This window comes from Rhea pennata, chromosome 3 (genome assembly GCF_028389875.1).
Source record: "Rhea pennata isolate bPtePen1 chromosome 3, bPtePen1.pri, whole genome shotgun sequence".
NCBI classification, from domain to species: domain Eukaryota; kingdom Metazoa; phylum Chordata; class Aves; order Rheiformes; family Rheidae; genus Rhea; species Rhea pennata.
Window position 1 is genome coordinate 70,908,495 of NC_084665.1, and position 22,838 is coordinate 70,931,332.

The 22,838-nt window shown below is 42.2% G+C and overlaps 1 long non-coding RNA gene across 3 annotated transcripts; it reads left to right on the forward strand.

The window, feature by feature from the left end:
• Positions 1-883: 883 nt before the first annotated feature.
• Positions 884-17,926, forward strand: LOC134138640 (uncharacterized). Of its 3 annotated transcripts, XR_009957944.1 has the most exons (4): positions 884-1,061; positions 1,714-1,772; positions 6,935-7,110; positions 14,393-17,926. It is a non-coding gene; the product is annotated as an uncharacterized LOC134138640 (long non-coding RNA). The 3 variants fall into 3 exon arrangements; XR_009957943.1 differs by lacking the exon at positions 1,714-1,772; XR_009957945.1 differs by lacking the exon at positions 1,714-1,772 and having other exon boundaries at positions 15,409-17,926.
• Positions 17,927-22,838: the final 4,912 nt, after the last annotated feature.

The window sequence follows — 22,838 nt, forward strand, 5'->3', positions numbered from 1 at the left end:
AATAATCATGGTTGGAAAGGATTTGGAGGAAGCTCGGAGGCTCGGTTACCGGCGGATCTATAACAGGCGGGTTTTGTTTTGCTTTTGTTTGGGGATCCCCCCCCCGGTTTGTTTGTTTGTTTTGTTCTGTCTGTCTCGGATTCCTGACAAAATACATTCGGGTTATCTTCTCCTCAGAAATCTGATCGGTGTCTTTAAACTTCGGTGACTTACCCCGCTCCCCTTTGCTACTTATTCTAAGATACTTTTCTTCACCTCCCGCTCCCGGGACGCTGGCGGCGCGGAGCCGGGGCCAGTGGGCGCGCTGCGGGGCTGCAAGCGGACCGGGCACTGCCCTGCTGCAGTCCCTGAGCAGCCGGGACCGTTTGCAGCAGCCTTGGAGGCCGCAGCAGTTGCTGGGACGGAGAAGGCGGCAGCGGCCGCCGAACGAAGAAAGACGAGGAGGCCGCCCGCGGGCGCAGCGGGGCCCCGCGACCCTCCCCGCGGCATCGGGGCCGGGACCCACCGGGTGCCTGCGGCTCCGCGCCGCGCAGCGGGCCGTGCTTGCTGCCCGCGGGGGCCGCCGCCGCCCGTCGGGGGCCGCAGGGAGCCCACTCCGCGCCCGGCTCCCGCAACGCGCCGCCGCGGAGCGACGGCTGCTGCCCGCGTTTGCCCGGGCTGCCGCGGGCTGCCTTATATTTAGCATCCGAGGATGCCAATGAGTCATTTTTCCACTCGGCTAAATTCTGCTGAAGGTACAGGTCGTTTTGTTTGTTTGTGGGTGTGCGTGCGAGAAAGGACGGTGTTGAAAGATAAACCCACCTCCCCCCCCCAATACTCTCCAAATACGTAATTTTATTTGGTGGCATGTTGAGTGTTTGTTCTTTCATGTGGATATTGCTACTGTGTAAAGGAACAGCGGGATTTCATGCCTCATTGCCCTGCCGGGACATCCTTTTCGTGCCCGGGTTTGCAGAGTTACTAAAAACTTCGTGGCTGCTCAGACATAACAGCAGCGAGAACCCACAGGAAAGACAAAGGCAGTTCCCGGGGACACCTTCCCCACAATGGACCGCTTGAAGGTATCAGACAAACAAAAAAAGAAAAAAAAGATTGGGGGGGGGAGAAAAAAAAATGAAGAAGGTATTAGGGCCTTTCGGCAGAAACGGAATAGCATGCAGTGTCCGAGTTCAACGTGAAACAGCGCTTTAGAAATACGGGAGCAGATTCAGTTTTGGCTTTCTTTTTTCTTTCCTTTTTTTTTTCTTTTTTTTTCTTTTCTTTTTTTTTTTTTTTTCCTGTTCGGAGTGAAGTTTTCTAGTTAAAAATAAATGCATAGATAAAAGCAAACGCGCCCCTCGGTTGCGTGTTCTGTAAGGGCAAGGAGGGACCCGCCGGGCCGCGGCCGGGAAATGCCCCGCCGCAGAAGTCGCCTTTCTGAGAGACGAGATTTAGTAGGTATGAATTTTAATTTGGTGTACATTTTAAGTCAATGTACCTTTCCTGGGCTGCAGCCGTTCTAGAGGCGCCTGGAAATATTTCCGAAACGTGGCGGCGGGCATAAGGAGTCCACGATAAAATATTTTGATCACCCTGGGATATTCGTGCATTTCCGATCTGTCTCGGAATTTGCACACAAATCTTTAATGTCACGGGTCAGCGTCTCTGGATTTGTAATTTCTGCTCACTTTGAACATAGTTCTTGCAGCCTTTAGATTTTTTTTTCCCCCTCAGGGCACAACTCTCCCGTGCTTTGCTCCTACAGAAACCTTAGCCCATGTTTACCTGCCCAGGTAGGGTTTATGCTAGCATTGTTTGCTGTGAGTCCGACTACTAAATCCTCCTGGCATCTTGCTGAAGTCCCTTCTCTAGGAAACTGCTAATCTGAGCGTGGCGTTGATGATTTTGGTAATGATGAGCACAGCGCAGATACAGCCTGCACCCGAAACTTTTGCAAAGGAAAGGGAGAAAAAAAAGGTGTCACCCCGATTTTATTTTTTACCGTCATTATTTTATTTAGTCTACCTGTTCCTTAGGGAGGGAGTTACGGGCTTTTCCGGGAGGCAGCCGGGAAGGCAGGGCCCTCGCCGGGCGTGTTGCCAGCATCCCCGCCGATGCCGGGCTCGCCGACCGCGGCAGGTGCGCTGCGGCGGGCCGGGGCTCCGCGGCGGCGGAGCCGGGGCAGCTCGGGCCGCCCCCCCCCCCCCCCCCCCCGGGGGCAGGGACGCGGGCCGGGCCCGGCTGCCCGCGGAGCCGCCGCCACCGCCCGCGGCCGCCCTGGCGGGGCGAAGCCCTCGGTGCCGTTCACTGTTGCCTCAGTTTTGCGGAGATCCCTGGGGGCAGAAATGTGATACCGGTCGCCCCTTTCGCTTTCTAGCGGCTCCGCAGGATATTTGTTACAGAGGGATTACCCACTCTGCTAGGAGTAAATATGAGTTTACAGCATGACTTTGAAAAAAAAGAGGGAAAAATATTTTTCTGAATTTCCCGATCACTTATCCTGCCAAAGTATTTATTTATTTATTTTTAAAAGGTCTGTCTGGCAGTTACTCGTTCTGCACCGTCGGGGCGGCTCGCCGGCCGGCGCTCACCGTGCCCCGCGTCGAAACGGGGAAGCCGCGAAGCGCGGGCGCCCCGACCCGCCCCACGCGCGTCCCCGCAGCGCCCGGGGGCAGCTCTGCCTCCCGGCTCCGCAGCCCGGGGGCGGTTCCGCAGCCTCGCCGGCTCCGCGGCCCCAGGGCAGGAGGGAAGGTGCTGCGGGGCCTGCGACAACCGCCGCTGCCGCGAAAAGCGGCGTTTCCTAAACCACAGCCGACGGCGGGGCTGCCTCTGCCGCTCGCATCGGGGTGTGTGTGAGGGCAGGCTGCGGGACCGCGCGGCACAAGAGGGCTGGCGATTTTTTTTTTCCTCTCTTTTCCCCCCTCTTTGGAAATGTGGTGCGAATAGCAGGTCGGTGTGGCTCCCGGGCCTGGAGGCGCGGAGGAGGTGGTGGGTCACGCAAGGCCAAACCCTTCTCGCCGGCTGGCCCCTGGCCCCAAGTCTGTGGTTGCACGATTAAGGCATTTTTAAAATCGACTTGCGAAATCCGGAAATTAGGACATTTCCCACCAAATCTATAGAGCCTGCCTCCCGTGGAGAAATGAAGCTCTTTATGCCCCCTCGCCTCTTCTCCCTCTCCCCACCTCGGAAAATAAATATGATATTGACTTCGGTAGGAGCTTTGCCAACGATTTCAGGATATGTCTTTTTATGCAGCAGTAAGCTGTTGAAGATTAAGTAGTTAGGAGATTTTTTAATGAACTTTTTAAAATGAGTATGGCCTCCTCAAAGCGCAGCAGCCAACAGTTCTGTCCAAGGGGGCTCAAGATTGTCCTCAGCTTCTTTGTTTGACAAAGAAGGCACTTAAACTTTTAGTCTCAGAGCTGTGTTTTATACTTTACCATCTGCCTTTTAAATAAACCTTTATATCTCATTTCCTTATCTCACTGAGTAGCCTCTTACTGATAACTGTTCTATCACCTTTGGGTTACTTTCTCTCGTTAGGAGGCTTTAAGAACAGTAAAGAAAGGCAACCAGCATTCATAGACTGTAGGCAAAGAAACTTTCTTCTTGGCTAATGAACTCATTAACTGCTAGAAAGAGCTGAAAAACAAGAGAGAAAAGCCTTCCTAGTTTTGCCTCTGATGTGATCATAACTAAAAGATTAAATTGATTTCTGACTGAGTTCACACAAAGGCAATATTCACAGACAGGGGAAAGAGCCGAGAACAGAGGAAACCAAACATTAAGAATCTGAAGGAAATGATGGTCAAAGAAGGTGAAGAGACTTCAAAATGTGTGGCTTTGCCTAGACAGTGACCACATCTACGGGTGGAAGTGGATGTGCAGCATTCCACAAATTTTTGCATTGTAGAGGAGTATTTGACTATTAGTTGGGCTGTAGGACTCTTACCAACAGGTGAGGACAAGGTCTGGTGGATAGGCAGCCACTGCAGTGCTACAGCAATAAGTGCATAGATACTGAAACAGCTGCACTGCCCCAAGGGGGATGCAGTCACACCTGTAGATCATTTCAGCCTACTTTTTTTTTCAGTTTCAAGAAGTGTAAAAATTGCAGAGACCTGCTTTTGTGTTGAATAAGCATAAAAAGAAATAGCAAGCAAGGGAGATGCAGTATTTATAGATCTTTCTCAGTGATGCCTTTTAATGGCTGTCATTGAGTTGCACCTCTGCAAATCTATTCATCTCACTGTTCTGTTTTCCCACTCTGGTGGAACACTATTGCGTTTTTAGGCTAATCATTGAAAATTTCATGTCCCTTTGCAGTATGTCACCCCATTCTCTGCTTTCCGTGCCCATGAATGCACCCTCCCGGGGACCTCAGTCAACAGGTGCTGCATGTTTGCGCTGTCCTCACATTAAATGCGTGAAATGCTCTCCCTGCCAACTGTCACAACTTCATAGGTGACAGTGGAAAAACAGGAATACCTCCCTAGGTTATGCCAAATTAAGCTTCTAAGCCTGTGCAGCGTGGTGATAATGAGGAAGCTTGAGCAGCACCCAAAAGAAGATGGGCTGCGGACAAGGATGAGCCATGCAGTAGAGAGCCTCACCCTTAATTCTTTCCACTGTTGTTGCCAGCTTCCTATGTGAGCTCAGGCACTCTAGACAATTAATTCAATTAACAAGAGGTGTAAATTAAAAATGACTGCAAACTGTATTGAACTTCAATTTGCATGCTCTTACTCACAACAGAAGTGGCCTCAATTTGATTTAAATGAATTCACTTTCAAAATGAAATAACACTAAATTGGTTAAAAGCAGCTTTAACTTTTGAATGGATGTCTACATAGAATTGCTTGTGGTTTAACTAATCCACTTCAAAAATTAACTCTATTAATTTTCCTGGGCATTTCCATCTAAACTAGCTTGCTTTGTCTCCTTATTTTAGCCTGCTATCAGTAAAACAGAAATAGTAATTGCCCACTAACATTTTTAGATCATTGTGTTGAAGGGGCTTGATAATTGCAGCATTTTGACTGCTATTCAGTGTACATGTTATGCAAAAAACAGGTCTTGATTTCCTACATGTGCAAAATTTTGCCCTGGTAGTATTTTACAAGCTCTGTATACAGCTGTACATGACCACACAAGGCATACAGCAGTGGAGAATTAGGGCCTCTTTGTACATTTTAAACTTTCACTGAACATCTCCTTGACTTTGGCTCTGTGTTTTCTTCAAAGACGACTGGCCAAGATTTAAGAACACTCTAACTTTAGTCGTCTAAATGAACAGCTTCAGTGATGTTAATGGGAGCTAGGACACTTTCTTTATTAATGGAAATCAGGTCATTTATCTATCAAACACAAATGTACTGAACCTCGTCTCCCAGTTTTCTGCGCAACACCAGCTACGAACTTCTATCTATTTTAGAGGTAGCTCTACTAAAATTGATAGAGCTATAGTAAGGATAAAATTTTCCAATTATAAGGGAAATAGAGTTGTAGAAATGAGCACATAAGCAGGCTTTCTCACTGAAAGTCATTTCTGTTTAAATGAATTTTCAAAATGGCATAGCATGGTTTGACTAGTGCATGCAGTTAGTAATTATGGAAAAGCTAGATAAACACATCAGGTATTGAAAATGGAGAGCTTGTAGATTTTTTTTCATCAAAACTTGGTGAGTTTTGGACTAAAGGAATTCTTTTCTTCCCTCTTTCTTTTCCTTCTTTTCTACTGTCTGCTTTCTGCAACATTTTTATTTATTTCTTAAATGTTCTCACTCCAAATGGAACTTCTTTTGTCCTTTTCAGTTCACAAAAACTGTAGAATTGTCATTATTTGAGTTTCATTGTTTAAAAAAAAACAAAAAAACAAACAAAAATTTTCCAGAGGGTTAGGAAGGAACCAGTTTCCAGTGAGCACTAAGGAAACAACAGTGATGTTAACTGAGCTTTTTTTTTTCTTTTTTTCCCCCTTTTTTTGTGCAAGAAAATACTGTATTACTTTCAGGCTTCACATCTAGCTGCTAATAAAAAAATTACATCATCTACTTCTCTACAAATACTCCTATATATGGACTATAGCTATAATAAGAATAAGCAATTCTAGCTAGATATTCCGGTTAGATACATGGTATTTTAATTCACTTCCTCAGTAACAGTAGTCATTGTTGGCACTTGGAAGTGACTGTGAAAATACAGATCCCTGTAAAACTAAGTAAATATGAGGACACACTACACATCTGTTTGTCAGTAGAAGAAGTTACAATCTATAGAAAAAGAAAAATATCAATGAAAACATCTTCCAAATCTATGCTCGAAAACATTTAAGACCGAAATGAGTACTCAAAGGAAATAAGCAGGCATAGGTTCGGTAAAGAGCCAGAGTTTTCTACCACAGAAGAATCTGGATGAGGATCTTAAGCTGAAAAGGTAATCTGTTTTTCCCCAAACTGAAAGTTTTAAATATTGCCATGAATGTAAAGGAGAGGTGCACAGTTATTTTAAACTGCCATAATCTCCCTTTTTTCAATCACTACATCTTCCTAGGGAGAGAAATTACTTTCTTCATCTTGGTTATGTTCACATCAGTCCTATGTCTTGCAACTGCCTGTACTTAAACAAATATTTCTGTGATTCTTTAGTTAGTATCATACTTAATCCTGCCAAGCTTAATCGTGAAGGCCTGTGCTGACTGCATATAACTTTTGCCTCAATAAAGAAATTGAAGAGCTCTCTGTAGAGCTGGCCCTAATTCCAATTTTCTTCTCACTTCTTAAATAAAAGGAGGCTGTCAAGGTATTTTTGATTTATGGAGATAAACATATTTTCCATCCTTCAAGATATTTTATTGCTTTAGTACTATTTTAGTTATAAATCTTTGTGATTAATTTTATTCTGTATATCCTTTGTTTGTATGAGGCTGAAAATAAATATGGTGTTTATATTACAGGAAAAAGAGATAAGACTTGCTCGTGGAGAGGAAAGCTCTATATCACTGAAGCTCGGGGAATTTTGTCAGACTTTATCAGTGACTTTAAACGTATTCACTATTCTTTGTGGTACAAGATCTGCAAAGTGTATACAGACTGAAGCCTTTCCAGAATATTAAATACTTTCTCTTGCTTGGTAAGTTGTTCTACTGCGTGATTCTTTTTTTTCATGGAGTATGTTAACTAAAGAATACTTAAGATACTGTTAGTGAGAGAATACTTTGGTTTTGGTACTTATATTTTCTACATGACTTTTGGTTCTTATTTTGAAACAAAAAGAGGTTTCATTTTTGGCCTCCACCACATCCCATTTGCTGGACTCCTTGTCCAGTACCAGTCCCAGTGTAGGACTCCTTGAGACAGCCAACACCATGTCCTTGAGCCTTCAATGACTTTGGAACCACAGCACATGAATGCTTCCACTTCCAAAACACCATAAACTCCCCAAGTATTTCTTTCCCTGGTGTAAAGGATATAATAGACACTCTCAGTTTATATTTGTTTCCCTCAGCCCCTATCTTAGTCCTTGTTGCTTTGCTTTTCACTATGGATTTTTATTTTTTTTTAACCGAAGAATTTAACTTCCTTTTTTGAGCCTATCCTCAAGTCTCTGAATCTTTCTCTTCTGACTGATTCTTTGGTTCGTCACCTCCTCTATCCATCTCTAGGTGAAGCCTTAGGTGATCTAAAGGGCAGAGGCTAACAGAACATGCTTTGTGGTAATACCTTGTCTCTAGGTAGGGTAGCTTCTTATATTGTATCTCTTTTTGGTAGGCTCTCCTTCTTCCTACATCCCTCTCTTATCTTTCCCTTTGCGCAGCCAATGCTGAATGCTTCTTCATTCATCCCTAACACTCTTGTTTCCTCTGCTTTTCTGATGAGGTGATAGTGTCAGTTCTTCCTGTCATAGTAAGAATGGTTTATAATGCTGGTGACTTCTCTTTTGCTTAGACACAAAGGCTGAATCCAAGTCTGGCTATCGGGTCTTCCTCCAAAAGCATAGAATCAAATGGCTTTTCTACTAGATAAACAAAACTTTTGTTCAGGCTTCTGTCTGGCATCCCAAACCTCCAGTCAGAGCTTCTGGACCATTAGAAAAGCTGCTCAGTTCATCTTTCTGGTTGATGGCTCTGGCCACATCACTCATGTCACTCACTCTGGCTCTTCACTTCTACTCTACCTGAAGTTCCCTGTCTTGGCCACCTTGATAGATCCATAGACCTGCCTCACCCCTGTCTTTTCTCACACTGTATTATCTCCTCACCTCTTCCTCTAATCCACAAAGCCAGACTTGTCTGCCTTCCCTCTTCTGGTGCATGTAAAGTGTAGTTGTAGCATTTGTGATGGGTCTTCCAGATGACACTGAGATGGAGGAAGTTGTGCAGGGCTTCAAAAGGCAAAGGCTCTGGACGATTGTCTGTATCACACACTCAGATGCACACTACTTATTTTCCAGGCTCAGTAGATGCGCCCCAGTACAGACTATCTCTAGTATTTTTCAGATTATATTAAAGTAGAATTGTAGTATATCTTCTGTCTTACCTTTATATTGTTACTCTGGGTAAGCATAGGCTCTGTAAAACCAGATGCTCCTCGAGCTACTTGGCATGTCCATGTCTGTGAGCAGACCTCTGACCTTCAGGTCTCTCTTCCCATCAGCCTTGGAGCTCCTGAAGGCTGCAAGCCCCACACAGAGGCACTTCAGAATACTTAACTTTTTGTGTGACGTGATATTTCAGAGCAGGGGCACTCAGGCCCAATTGTTTGTCCACCTCTGTGGGTGACTTGGGCTTGTGCAATCAGTGGGGATTTTTTGTCCCCTGACAGGGGAATTCCAGGCATTGGCTGTAGTGCAGTTGGGTCTGTCAGGGAGGTGAGAGGGATGAGCTCCAGAAACCTCCCTGCTGCTGTCCTGCCTGAGCTGTGGGTGGGAAGGGGGATTTGTGGGGAAGACGGGTGCACTGGGATGTGGAGGTCCAGGTTTCCAAACATGGGGGAAGCATCTGAGATGATGAACTGGGCAGGCAAGTCTTCCTGCTCTGAGAGTGAGCCTTAGCCATGAGAACAAAAGGAAAGTTCATTCAGGTACTGACTAAGGAGAGGGAGCAGTAATGGGTCAGCCAGAGCAAGTGCCATGCCAGAGGCTGCTGCTAAATACCTGCCTGCCTGAAAGAAGTTTTATCAGCCATGCAATGAGTACAAGGCACTTGGATGATCTACTTCTGAAGCCGAGTATCCAGTACAGTTCAGCTGCTCAGACACAGTTTCACATCATGTGCTGCTCTTGCTGTGATTTGGAAAAGGCCAAAATCCTTTGCTATATGAGTCCATGGGCTTACTTGAGAAGTCCATTTGAATTCCATCACTCATGTGGTTTAAGTGATAAGTATTTCATTTGTTCCATACGATAAGATAGCATACATAATATCTATTTGGATTTTCACTACTAGTCTTCCAAACTGGCATTCTCCAGCAATCTTAACTATCTGTTCATTAAACTGATCTTAAATAAAACCACATTTATAAAGATAGAAAAGCAGCTAACAGACCAGATGCAAAATGGAAATGCCAGCAATGCTTTAAGGAGAAGTGTCTGAGGGAGTTGATATCTGGGCCACTTATTTTTTCTGTATCGATCTTAAAATGGAAGTAAATGGACTACTGTGAGATGCTAAAGAGGGTATATAAGACTATTTAAAATTCAGAAGACCTGCCAACAGCATTGAGGACAGGACTGTGATGGAAAGGAACACGGAAAGCTCAGAAAGCAGATTAAATTCAGGGAAAATAAACAAACCAGTTCACCTGGTAAAACACAGTTGTAAGGTGAAACAGGAGAAATAGGGAGCTGTTCTAGTGTACAGAGGATTGCTGGGTATTTCTAAGGTAGCAAGTCTATAAAACAGCTCATGCAGCTTACTTGGTCAAATGGCTGTGCACCTATGGGGCAGGCCTATACAGATATTTGAGGAATAATCTTCCTGGTACAACCTATCACTATTACTTCAGTGTAGGAAGACGAGTATTTAGAGTGCTATGAAAGTTTAGAAAGACGGAGAACAGCAAAGACTGCTTTCCGTTGGGTGTTCCGTGTTATTCTCCCTTCCATTATTCTCAACAGTTTAAGGTTGCTCTTAATACTAAGAAAGCTTAATAACTGCTAGTGATGCAAATGCAGCATTTGGCCCTTCATTTTTCTTCACGTACATAAGATTTATCCTTTCTACAGGCACTCACTGCCCAGAATCCCAGGGCCTCGGTACCAAAGCACACCTATGAAGTCCAGGCCAGTAATGTTGCCATGTGACAAGAACAATTTATAAATGTATAAGCATACTGGAATGCCACCAAAACCTTAACTTCAGCATCCTCCTTCTGAGAGGACTGTTGTGCTGACAGAGGCAAACACTCATGGTGTGTATTAAATAGCTAAAGCAGTAGGTAAAGGGAAATACAGAGAACAGAAAGGAGATACAGGAGTTGAAGCAAAAAGTTTCAGACAGTATTTCTTTACAGGCCACATTCTTTTAATTCAGACGGCCTTTCAGTGGAGAGGAGATGCAGGTTTCTGCTGGACTTGCAAAGGTACCCAGAGACCCAGTGTGAGTCCTCACAAGCTCCCCTCCTTTCTGTCCCCAGGGCTGCAACATGAGAAGATTTTCTGCTGCAAGTCATAGTCTTTCAATTCAAAACATGCCTTATGATTAGACGGTTTACATGCATCAGTGTCAAAATGAGAAATATATGTAGAGAAAAATGCTGTGTAGTAAGGGAACAGAATTTCATTGGTACAAATAGTAGTAGCGCAAACAACACCTGTCCACACACTTGGTGTTACTTGCTCCTTGCTTTCCCCCATTCATTCTGGCTGTCGAGAGTGTTTTCTTTCTCTCCAGCACCCCTCTTCTTTTTCACATGTGTGCCTGTGCGGAGCTCTCTTGATCCAGGCTATTAAGTGGGGGCAGATTTTAAGCCTGTCAGAAACAATGGAAGAACCTATTGAATTAATTTTCAGGGTAGTCAGCGTTTCACTTTTGGGTTAGCCGGACTTCTGATGTTTTGCTGGGATTTCACGGATACTGACAAAATGACTAGGGAAGAGAGTCACAGAGTCATCTAAGGGAGAAAAGAAAACATCCAAACAGAACACATTCCATCACTTGCCTAGCTTTTAAAAATATCTTTTAATATTTATGCATATAACTTTACATCACACACAAAATCATAACGGAAGAGAAAACACATAACTCACATCCTTTTTCCTACATCATTACGGATTTTGTCCAGTAAGGACATGCTGAAATACTTCTTGTAAGAGATATTATGACCCTGAGAGCAGAACGAGTGATAAACACTTGTTCTCAAAAATGTTGTAACTGATCTGCTGCTATTTTATACTTAAATAAGTCTGAACAGTCCATGGAATGTCTTAACCAAAGTCCCTGATAACTTGGTAACAGGATTTTTTTCACTGACTTTGGTATTAGTGCCCCTGCATAGTCTAGTCATTAATCACTTCATTAACCATTAAGTAATTAAATTAATGACTAGTGCTTAAAAAGATGCATTTTATTAATATACAGTAAGTCTGCTTTTGAGTATGGAAATAATTCATGTTGAAATATTTTTACTTGTATTTCTTTTAATAGTTCAAGCACTCTTACTAGACTTGAAATACTCAGACTTAGTGACTCCCACATAAAAATAAAGTATGAATGCAAAACTGCAAAACTCCAGTACCAAGGGTAAAAGTTTTGCAAACTGATCTAGTAATAATAAATGTAGACTTTTCTATGACCACTTAGTGCCATCTAATCAGAGGTAGTTAGTTTCTTTCTCTTGACTTGGTTTTAATGTTAAAAAGAAATCACGTTTAATCTTGATTATCTAAGACCTCTGGGACCAGTACTAGCTCTTATCCTCTCTAGTTGAGCTCCTCAGAGACAGCATTGCAGAGTCACAAAATGACCAAGGAGTTTAACAGCTTCATTCTTTCCTTAGAAAAGCTGTTTTGGGGGCAGACCTAAGCAGGGGACTTGGAGTTTTTGCTCTGTCTATAAAATTATTAGGCTGCCAATGCTGTTGCACAGGTGAGCAAAAATGGTGACTGTAGCCTGCTTGCTATATCTGAAATCCAATGTAAGGGTCTGGTGTTTGGGAGACTGCACTGTTAGGGGATGCAAGTGGAGCCCTCATCAGCTCCTGTGCATATCCTGGGTTAGTTAGGGAGGGCTCCTGACTCACTCTTGCAGAATAAGCCCTCGACCTCTTCTCAGCCTGCTAGTGAGAAGAAAATACGCAGCCTCTGACTGAGACAAACAGCTCCAGGTCTCTTGGGGGAAGCACATTTTTCAAGAATTCTGTGTGAGGTGAAACACTTGGAACTTTTTTTTTTTCCTTGTAAGGAGTGTCCCCTGTTCTGCTCTCCAGCTGGGCGACCCTGCAGTGGGTTACACCCAGAAAACGGGCTAATTGCTTGGAACTTGAAACTGAGGCCTGGAAAATATTTTTGTGTTTAAATCTGCACCTAATCAAATGTCTACTGGCTCTGTGAGGAGCAGGAACGTAGAGGAGGCAAGGAGAACATTTCACACTAGTGGAAATGAAAGGCAATGTTTTGATTTGGTTGCTTTGCTGCCATTTAAATTCAGCTTACTAGGAGACCAGTTCAGCGAGAGGATACTTTTGAACGGATTTTGATTGCTTTGTGTATCAGTGTATCTGTGTGAACACAGAGTTCACTCAGTGTTAAGTATTTACCTCTACTGCTCACAGACTGAGGAATCCAATTGTGTCTAGTGCTGCTTACCATGAAAAGTGTGTGGAGAGGATAGTGGAACTGAGACAAAACAGAAGTAGAATTAAGTGCAGTTAATAAAATGTGGCAAATAAATAGTTAGTTACTTACCAAAAAGAAAATGGCCATACCTAGTCAGCGCTGTGACAATCCACTTATTCAGAGTATTCCAGATTTATGTTGACAAACTGGAGGGAATTCACATAAAAGTAACTCAAACCACTGTTGGTTTAAGGACTGTTAAGGGGTGGTTTATGGGAAAGATTGAAACAGCTAGATAAGTCTGCCTGTCTAGGTACTTGCATAACAGTAATGAATGTGATATATTATACTGCATGGTGAAGGACTCAATAGAAGTTGAGGGATCCCATAACCACTTACACAGTTGTGGGCTGTAAACATGAAGAAAGGAAAAAAAAGTAGGTAAGGATTGCTGAAGGAGCATAAGTGCTAAAATGAAAAGGAGGAAAGCTCATGCCAAACACTAGGAAATATTATCTCCTGTGAGAATTGTTAGGCTGTGGTCAGGAGTTATACAAAACCTCTCAGTTGAGTCATTTAAACCAGATTGTAAAAAACATCTAGAAAATATGCTCTGTTGGCACGGGAAGAACCTAAATCGGGAACAACCAGCCTATTCCCTGGTTTCCTTTCTCCCAAGGGCCTGTTACTGCTGGTATGGTAGATATTAATTGACTTAGCAAGAAGTAGAATAGAGATGGCTGGAGGCAAAGAGGGAAATTTTGGTACATCAGCTTTCTGCATCCTGGGAGCTTGATGTGGCCTCTCTTATGCACATGCAGTAACCTCTCTGACATGGACCGTCGCACTGACAGGCAGGAGTGAAGCACACTTTGTCCAGTAATAAGCTACTATGTCAACTCAGATCTGATCTTCTGTGTATCACTGATCAAAGAAGTCTGCTCGGAAAAGAACTGCTCTAAGATATAATGGACGAGCTGAGGGATCTGCAACAGCCACTCCTGTTTCAGCTGTGTTCATGGCCATTTGTGGCTGTGAAAGGGGAGAGTGAGGAAAGAGACTTGTGAAGACAAGTCACCTGTCTGCACTTACATATTTTCATTTCTCTCTGCTACCTTCACAAGTTTCCCAGATTTTCAGATAAGAAGAAAAGCAGCAGTTTACTCCAAACTGTTGCTCCAACCATTTGATGTTTCCTTCCTTTCCTGTATCAGTAGGGTAGGACTCACAGTGTCTCAGGAGGGAGCTCTATGGCAGTTGGAAGCAGTCTGTGAAAGAAGAAGAATTATGCTCTTGGAAGCTTAGGAGAAAGCTGTAAAGTGAAAGAAATTGTTGTCTGTTATATGGAGAATGCTGGTCTGACTTACGTGGCCTGCTGAGGTCTGAGAAGGCTGATAGTGTCCAGTTGAACCCATCACACACAACTAGCCACTAGTGTTTGCTTTCCCAAGGAGTCTTTTGCCTGTGGCTTTATCCCCATCAAAGCCAACAGCCTTGTTCATCTGGCTAAAACAAATTAAAAATATTGTCTCTAGCATAAATACTGTCTTTATTGTGAGGGAATATTTATGGTATCTATTGGGACTCAATTCTCAGTCTGTGTTTGTTGGAAAATCTTGGGTTTTTATTTTATTTACAGACAAAGGTCATCTATGCTGTGAAGGTGATGAGCTCATTTCATCTACAGCACCCATCAATCCATCATGGCAAAATGGCCCCAAAGACCCAAAGAATTAAGCAGCTCATGAGTTTGAATGTATTACATATTCACAGTACTCCTTTGAGCTGCAGAAATCTTGTGAAGAATATTCTTCATGTTGTTCAGATTGGCATGGGATGGGCTAATTACTAGATTTACAAGGAAAATGTGAAGTTTTGACTCTCAGCATTGCCTGGAGAAACCCTTATCTCTGAGTTGGGCTCCCAAAGACTGTCGACACATCATGGGGAGAGCAAAGTACTCTAGAACAGCAAGTCATGCTCTAGGTTGTGTAGTTGCATGTGTAGCAGACATAAATGATGCAGACATGGTGCTTAGCAGGCTACTAGGAAACACTGTGGATGTTTTCCAAGTCCCAGACATTTCTGGCTATCAGCTACTGACACAGGGCTGCTGTGGGACATATCTCTTTCCTGGAGGTAGACCCTGAAGCAGTCAGTGCTCCAGGTTTTCAGCAGTGCAGCCCACCTGATCATAGGTCAGGAGAGCTGGAGAGACTGGACCTGGCCCAGCAAGTGAAGGGAGACAAGGAGAGCACAAATCTGAGATAGAGAGCTGCTGCTGCTCAGCCCAAGGTTGTGGGTGCATCTCTGGTGAAAGGAGGAGGGAGGATCCCACGAGCAAGAGCTGATCAAACAAGGTCAAGCATTAAACCCAGTTTCTCAGAGCAGTGTCATCAGCAAAACAGACCATAGGGCTGCTACCCTCAGCAGGCTATGACCCTTGTCAGCTTAACATAATTCTTTTTGCTTGGACAGTAGCCTAAATAAGACTCTCTGCCAGTCTACTCACATCCTAGAGTGAAATGGGAAAGATCTGTGGATTAGCGACATACTGCCTCATGCACAAACAACTTCTGTGCTAGAGAGACTGGCTCTTCTCTAAACAGTTGGACCTTCTAGTCTAAAGATCTCTTTTCTTGGCATGTATTACAGCAGGGAAGATCAATCTCAGCTGGGTTCTCCTTGTTGTTAAGAATGTTTGGGTTGTAAGACACCAGGTGGTTCTTCACAAGATGTCCTCTGACAGGGTCTTCATACCTGAGGTATGTTAAATTTTGGCAAAAGATCATCCTTTCTCTCTCTGTCAAACGTTGTAGGTTGGATAGTAAAAAATGGACTCAGCTATTTTTAAATTGTAGCTGGGTCTGTGGTCTGTTTGCCTGATAATGTATTTTTAGCAGAATATGATAGGTGTCCTTTTATGGAGGAGAGAAGGAGTAAAAACTCCAGTGAATAAATACATGTTTTTTGTTTTCATCACTCTCCTCCTGGACTCCTGCTGTTGAGTGACTGGAAAATTCAAACAGATTATTTTGGCAGTTCCAAAAATCTGTCATACAGATCTGAGATTTTTCCTTGTATTTGTCAAAGTGTGAGTAAGCACAAGTATTACAGGAAACATGGAAATGTTTGGTCTTTAGAGAATGGCTGTGGAAAAAGACCTCTTACTGTTTAATAGCTAATGTTTAATAAAATAATTTTTGTATGTCCAAATTGCTGATTGTTCTAGTGAGGGTTAAATTCTGGTCAGAAGAGATCCGATGAGTCCAATGTCCTCAGTTAGAATACTTTGAGAAGAGTCTTTTCTGTAGCCATTTCCTATTTCAGAACAATGAAGAATGAGAGATGTCCTTCTTGCTCCCTAAGGTGCAGTGATGTGTTTAGTACGATCTCTAGGATAGTGTCAAAAGGGAAAGAAGGATCCAGGAGCAAGTTACTGGAGTACGAGGAAGTGTCCTTGTCTGAGAGACACAACCCACTGCTTGATTATGAAGATCCAGCTAGAAGAGAAAAACAGAAGATGTCTCATACTTACCGAAATGTTAAGGGTCATTATGGATATACTGGAGACTGGAGGAAGCCAGGAACCTGCTTAAAGTTCACCAGAAGTTTCTCTACAGTTTCTCTGTATGAAGTCTTCGTTCAGAGGCAGGAGTCCAGCACAGCCTGTAGTTTGGAGGCTGTTGTCATGTTTTCTTCAGCAGTGCTGGCCCTCGAGCTGCTGCTGCACACCAAAGCACTGGCACTTGGGCTGTTTTGTCATAACACATTGTGCAAATTCTGATGTTCACCTTTTCTCTTATCTGTGTTTTGTGTCATTTTCTGCTTCGCTGCTAGGTGCAGGTCTACTCCAATCTTCCTGTGAGGTAACTGCAGAGTGCTGCCGGCTGGTCTTTTACACGAGGTGAACAAAGCTACAGCCAAATTCTTCAGCTTGAACTATGGCCACATTTGTGTTAGGTCTGATGTGCTCATAATAAGATGTTTTTCCTCTGCCTGCTTCTTACAGGATACAAATTAGGACTTCAGCTTCATGCAGCTGTGTAATCTTAATCTAAATGGGGCTGAAGATAGCAAATTGACAAGACCTTTTCATTTTGTTTTACAAGGCGGCTAGCTGATGCCAGGAAGGACTGCTTATCGACATCAGTCATTACCCTGTTGATAGCTCTGGGCAGACTGCTCTAATTGGCCAGAACTGAATCAAGTAATCATGTTATGGAAAGCGTACGTAGCATTTATCTTAGTAGCACATCTGAATTACAGTAATATGAGTTCATGGCAAAATTCTCTCTGACTACATCAGAAGCAGGAGCAGAGATTGTCTGCTAGCACACATGCAACTGGACTTTATTGCACAATCTGCTGTTTTTAGGCAGGACAGTGAGGCTGTGTCATAAAAGTCATAAAATTATCCTCCAAGATCCTGCAGTTCAAATGCTGTTCAGACAAGTGAAGATAAGCCCATGTGTGGTGTTTGTAGAACTGTTTTGCGTTGTTTTCCTGGTGTGACTTTCACTTCAAAAAGTAGAAAAGCTTTAATAGGAATAAATAAAAATACCATCCAAAAAGAGAATAATTACAGAGGCATCTTCTTTATACAAAATGATAGTTAAAAAAGAAATAGCTAAGAAAGAAAAGTAACAACAAAACACAAATCTGAGACTCAGTTTGCTCATTTTCTGCCTGGGAAATAGAGAACAAGAAGTTTATTATCAAAAATACTTGCATAATGCTGACTAATGTGTTAATGAATCCTATTTTTGTTAAATAGTTTAAGCATGTTAGATACTACATTGAAAAAAAAAAAGAAAATGAATAGTTGGCTGAAATAGTCACCTGAGCTTCTTTTTTTTCCATGGTAAATGTAAAATTTGTAATTTTTATTCAATGGAATGATTGAGGCTTGGGCCTATGTTAAGTTGCCATGAACAGCACAGACCAGGAGGAATAGAAATGATTTGCTTTGGACCTTTTCTCAAGTAGAATCAAACTGCCTGCTTGCCATGTCCCTGTAGCATACAGTGTAACAGCTAAATATTAATTGTAATCAAATTATAATCTGGATGAAGATACTGATCTGCAAAAGTTTACAGCTTCAGGAGGAGGACAACTATTACATCTTGGGGTTTATAAGTACAAATAAATATTTGAGCACTTTGTGCATTAATTTTATGTATTTATGGTTGTTATCCTAGTTCACTGATGTCAAAATGGCCAAAATGTCACTCTTTGAAGGGTCCCTTGCACGTTAGCAGAACTGTGGACAGCATGCAAAATTTAACACATATGTAAGTCTTGCTCAATGCATTTGTATGAAAATAAGACCGTATTTTACATAGGAAAAATAAAGTACAAAAGGCCTTATAGTGAGAGTTGTAAGAAAATCAATATTGAATACTTAAGCTCTGGATTTTCTGGGTTTTTTCACATTGTTGCCGACATTGATGTAATTCATTATTATGGGGTTGCAAACCAATGCTGATGTATTTTTAGGTAGCATCTGCCCCCTTAAACTTTGTTGTATCTGAGAAAGGGGACAGAACACACTGGGAAGCAGAGAACAACATACACAGTAATACATGTATGTGTGTATTTAAAAGGTAAGCAACCTTTAATTAGATCACTGTCTCCTTTCTTGCAGGAACAATGCGTTTTAAATCATCAGGGGAGATCTACCTGCATTTCAAAAGGGGACATTGGTGAGGTGGAGCAGATACTCCGCCAGCGCCTGCCCTGGGGGCTTCAAAGGGAGGTGGATTTGAAGTAGACACCCGAATTAGTTTATCTTCCTTCATATTGCAGCAGCTTCAGCATGAAATTCTTTAAATGTAGGTTATTTATTAGAGAATACAGACTTTTCATAGAGATGAGGAAACATCCAGAGACAGGTTGGTGTGTGCAGGTACATGACCTTCAGAAAGAGATCCACTTTTGGGGGTCTTGAAAATTCTCCATTTCTTTCAATTTCTTTTGAAATTTCTTTCTCCATTTCTTTTCTTCTTCCTCTTTTGCAATCATGCTAATGCATAACATAAAAACTAAACAAAACCCAGAATGCAACATTTTTATTTCAGTTCTTCAGTAATAGAAATATTGTAGCCTATAAGACAAACTGATACTTAAAACAAAAATAATTTCAACTGGCTGCTGTTTCTTTTCCAGCCATGTGCTACTTTGTTTGGAAACAGTGCAGTTTTAATGGTGGAGAACTTCAGTTTTCAAACCCTATTATTAATATAGCCAGAGAGAAATTGTAATGACATTTTCAGTTATTCTTTAACTTCATCCACACAGAATCACCTTAGAAAATTTGCGGCATGTAGATTAAGCACATCCTTGTGTAATTTGTTGTCTCAGGACCTCTGAGCCCATGCTGAATATGCCAGGAGGATCATGTGATTTCCCCATGGCAAACTGTGCACCTTTGACAATGAAATCAGGACTACAGTAGACTTGGAACCCTACCATGTTCTTATCCATGAATCTTTTCTCTGTGCAGACCTGGGCTTTAAAGCACTGGTGAAAAAAAAATGCAGCCTTCTCTACCTTCATCCTTTCCTAAAAAAGGACTGTCAGATCAACAAATTTTTTATTTCTAGAGGAAAAATTAAAAGACTGGTGCTATCAAGACTGATTTTCATTTTCTTGTGCTTCCAGAAAGTGGTGAGTTACATTAATGTTGGTTTTGTGGCTGAAGTTCCTGTGCCAAAGTTGCAGGGTCAATATGTGAAGGACTTCTGGAAATGAAATGCTCACCTAACTGGCTGGACTTCTGAATTTTCCTCTGTCAAAGTGCTCAGTAAATGTGCAAACTGGTTAAATTCACCTCTTTCTATTCAGATACTTGGCCCAGGCAGTTCTTCCAACTGCCAAAGCTTTGCTAGGAAAAAAAAAGAAGACCTAAAAGGATGTACTGTGATGCCATTTTATGGAGGAGAAATGTTCTTTTTCTACCCTGGCATTAGACTGTTGAAGGTGAACAAAGAGGGAGACGTGTCTAGAAAGGCACAACGGAGCTGGGCTAATTAAGAGAGCTCCCATCGCCCCCCCTTCATGAAAGCTGTTATGCTTTTGAAACCCTGGGGATGGTTTCAGCATGAATTTGTGAGGTTAGGAATACAGCTGGGATGCTGAGACTGTGGGCTGGGTGGTATGTATAGAATGTGTTTGATCAGTTTTCCCATTCATATTAGAAAGAGATGGCAAGAGAAATAGTGTGGAAATAAGCAGAAAAGATGAGCAACTCCCTCCGGGATAAGTCTGAATTGATTTAGGTTGCGGGAAATCATTTTCCATGTTGAACATATTTTTTTCTGGAGATTTCAATGACAAGATTTTTTTCCTAATCTGTATCACTGTCACAGAAAACATTTCAGTGCCTCTAGAAACACAGGACTCAAAGCTGGTAGTTCATTTCTCCAGATGTTAACATCACGTGATACAGCACGGCTTTCTACATATTAACATGCAAATAGCATGCCAAACTCTTGTCTTCCCCATGGTATTTTGCAATGTTACTATCAGTTCCTTTTTGGCCTTTATCAGCATTTGCTATTCAACCCAGAAAGATACTTTTCTTGCCTGAAACATACTGATTGAAGAGTTTCTCGAACATTGCTATCTCTATGCTAAATGTGTATAATCATAGCGTACTGGACAGAGAGAATGTGTGTGATGCAGAACAGAGTGCCTCTCTCTAAAAGACACTGAAGATGAGTAATGAATCTTCATTGTACCCCGTTAACTCTAGGAAAATTAAGGTTACCCAGGACAACACATCAGTAAGGAGATGTGTATGCCATTCTTCCCTTTCAGATATTCACAGACAGTAACTCCTCAGTTCCTTAGTGGGTAGAGAAAGAACAAATCCTTTACACTATCCTGAAATATATCAGAATAGGTGCATCTCCTCTTCCTCAACAGGCCTGGCTCTGATCACTTGATTCCAGTACCAGAGAGGAGGGATTTCCCTTCTCTCAAAGACTGTGTGTGCATAAACTTGGCAGAAAGTAAAGAGCATTAATAATAACAGATGTTGTGATGTTTTACGATGTTTACAAGACCCCTTGTGTTCCTTGCATCATTCAAAATTATATTGGAATGATTGATTCTCATTTAACTAATATGAGATAAATTGTTTGTAGAACAGCTCAAAGCTCTCTAAAGATGCAAAGAAAGGCGTCAGAGTCTGTCTCAGGAATGCTGCGATTGGACTGACTCCAGCCATAAAATACTGGTATTCGATTAAATGGGAAACTATAATTTTGACTTATGAACCAATACTCAGTTCTCTTTCTTTCCTCCTGGAAATAACATATTTTAAAGATATGAGCTCCACTGAGGTTCTATTTGGAAAATGATACTGATAAAGGAAAAATAACCCATCAGAATGAAAGGAAAGCGAATTTTAAAGTTTCTTTGCAAACAATATGCAGTCATTTATAACTATTTAACCTCTTCTTTCAACATCTTTTCCCTTTGGCTTTTATTTAGCAAGTTACTTAAGCCTATAGCTTTCTTTAAGTAGGCTGCAGATTAAATTCCTTGTTGAACTGTGGTAGGCACAGTTATATGTTCAGTTCAGAATAATAAATATTTGCTTGTACTAGTACTACGTAAAATTTAATCTTTAACCTCACAAGAACTCTGTGACAAGAGCAAAGGACTTCAAGTTTCATATAAGCCTCTTGAGCAGAAAGTCTCCATGGGCACCATGCATGAAGGACACCTTCATGTAGAAGTAGCTATTGTTCTGTGAGACTCTGATGGTTCACTGAGCAATTTCTGGTGATCTTGGAAACCTGAATTTCCCGGGCTCACGCAGCAGAGAGAATACTGATATGTTTGACAAAGTAATTAGACTCTTTTTTTTTTTCTTCACCATGGAGACATCACATTCCTCCTCATGGTGTCAAAAAGAGAAGAGTAGTCAACCTCTGTATTTAAGTTTCTTCCTGCTTTCCCGTGTGATGGTTAGTAGTAGAGGAATGATGGACAGCACCGGGGCAATCATATCCATGACAGGTGAAAATTGGTTGGGTTTCTGGTTTTCATGAAGTAAATTTATTTATTTCAATCTGAGTTTTAACAGAAATTTGAGACATGCTGAAACAATACAATTTGCAGATTCACTGAAAGACCTGGCTAAGCCAACCTGGAGCTCTTACATCTTCTTGATCTGAACACTTCACAGAATGAAGCAAGGAGAAAAGGCAAAAAGTCAGCTTATTTACCAGTAACCAGCATCCTCTGAAATAAGCAGTTCCTACGTATGTGCACTCAGCATGTGGAAAGTAGGTAATACACAATTCCAGTTCAGACCAGCACTTTTCTACATAAACATTAGAGAGTCAGGAGTATTTGAGTCTCCTTCCACCTCCCCAGGCTTCCTATATGCACATAAACATGGCACCATCTCCACCACAATGTCGATAACAGGCAGATTAAAAAGTCTCTGGTGGAGAGGGAAAAGAGTATGGAATGTAACATACACTTAGACCGTACACCTTGATATATTTCAGTTGCCGTTATTCCTGTCTTTGAGTCCACATACACCTTCATGTTGTGAGTAGCTATAAGCTGTAATGCCGTACACACGCTAGAATACTCCAGGAATACTCGGAAGAGTAGGGAATGTACTCCAAGTAGGTGCTCAGCAGTTGTCAGGGACATTGTCGAGCCTTCAGTGAAGCCACTGAGTCTACTTGGGGCAATGGTCAAATATGCTACTGGTAAGTGGCAACTGGTAAAAAGTTTGGATTCAGTACATTGCCTATCTGAATTCTGTGCATAGAGATGACTTTCTACCTTGATCTAGCAGCCGGTAGCTCAAATGGCCTCAGAGATCATCTAGAAGGTCTAGTTCTGTATATTTAAAAGACCCTTGTAGTATATGCATATTTAAAAAGAGCAGACTCATCCCCAGAAGCATGAGGTTTTGCAAGGGAAAAAAAAAAGAGGAAAATCAGGTGAGCAAATCTCTTGTTTAGGAGAGTATCGAGTGGCCATAGGAGGAAGAAATACAGGGTACTGTGTTCTGTAAGGATATTATATAAAGGAGATAAATCATTACATCTTTC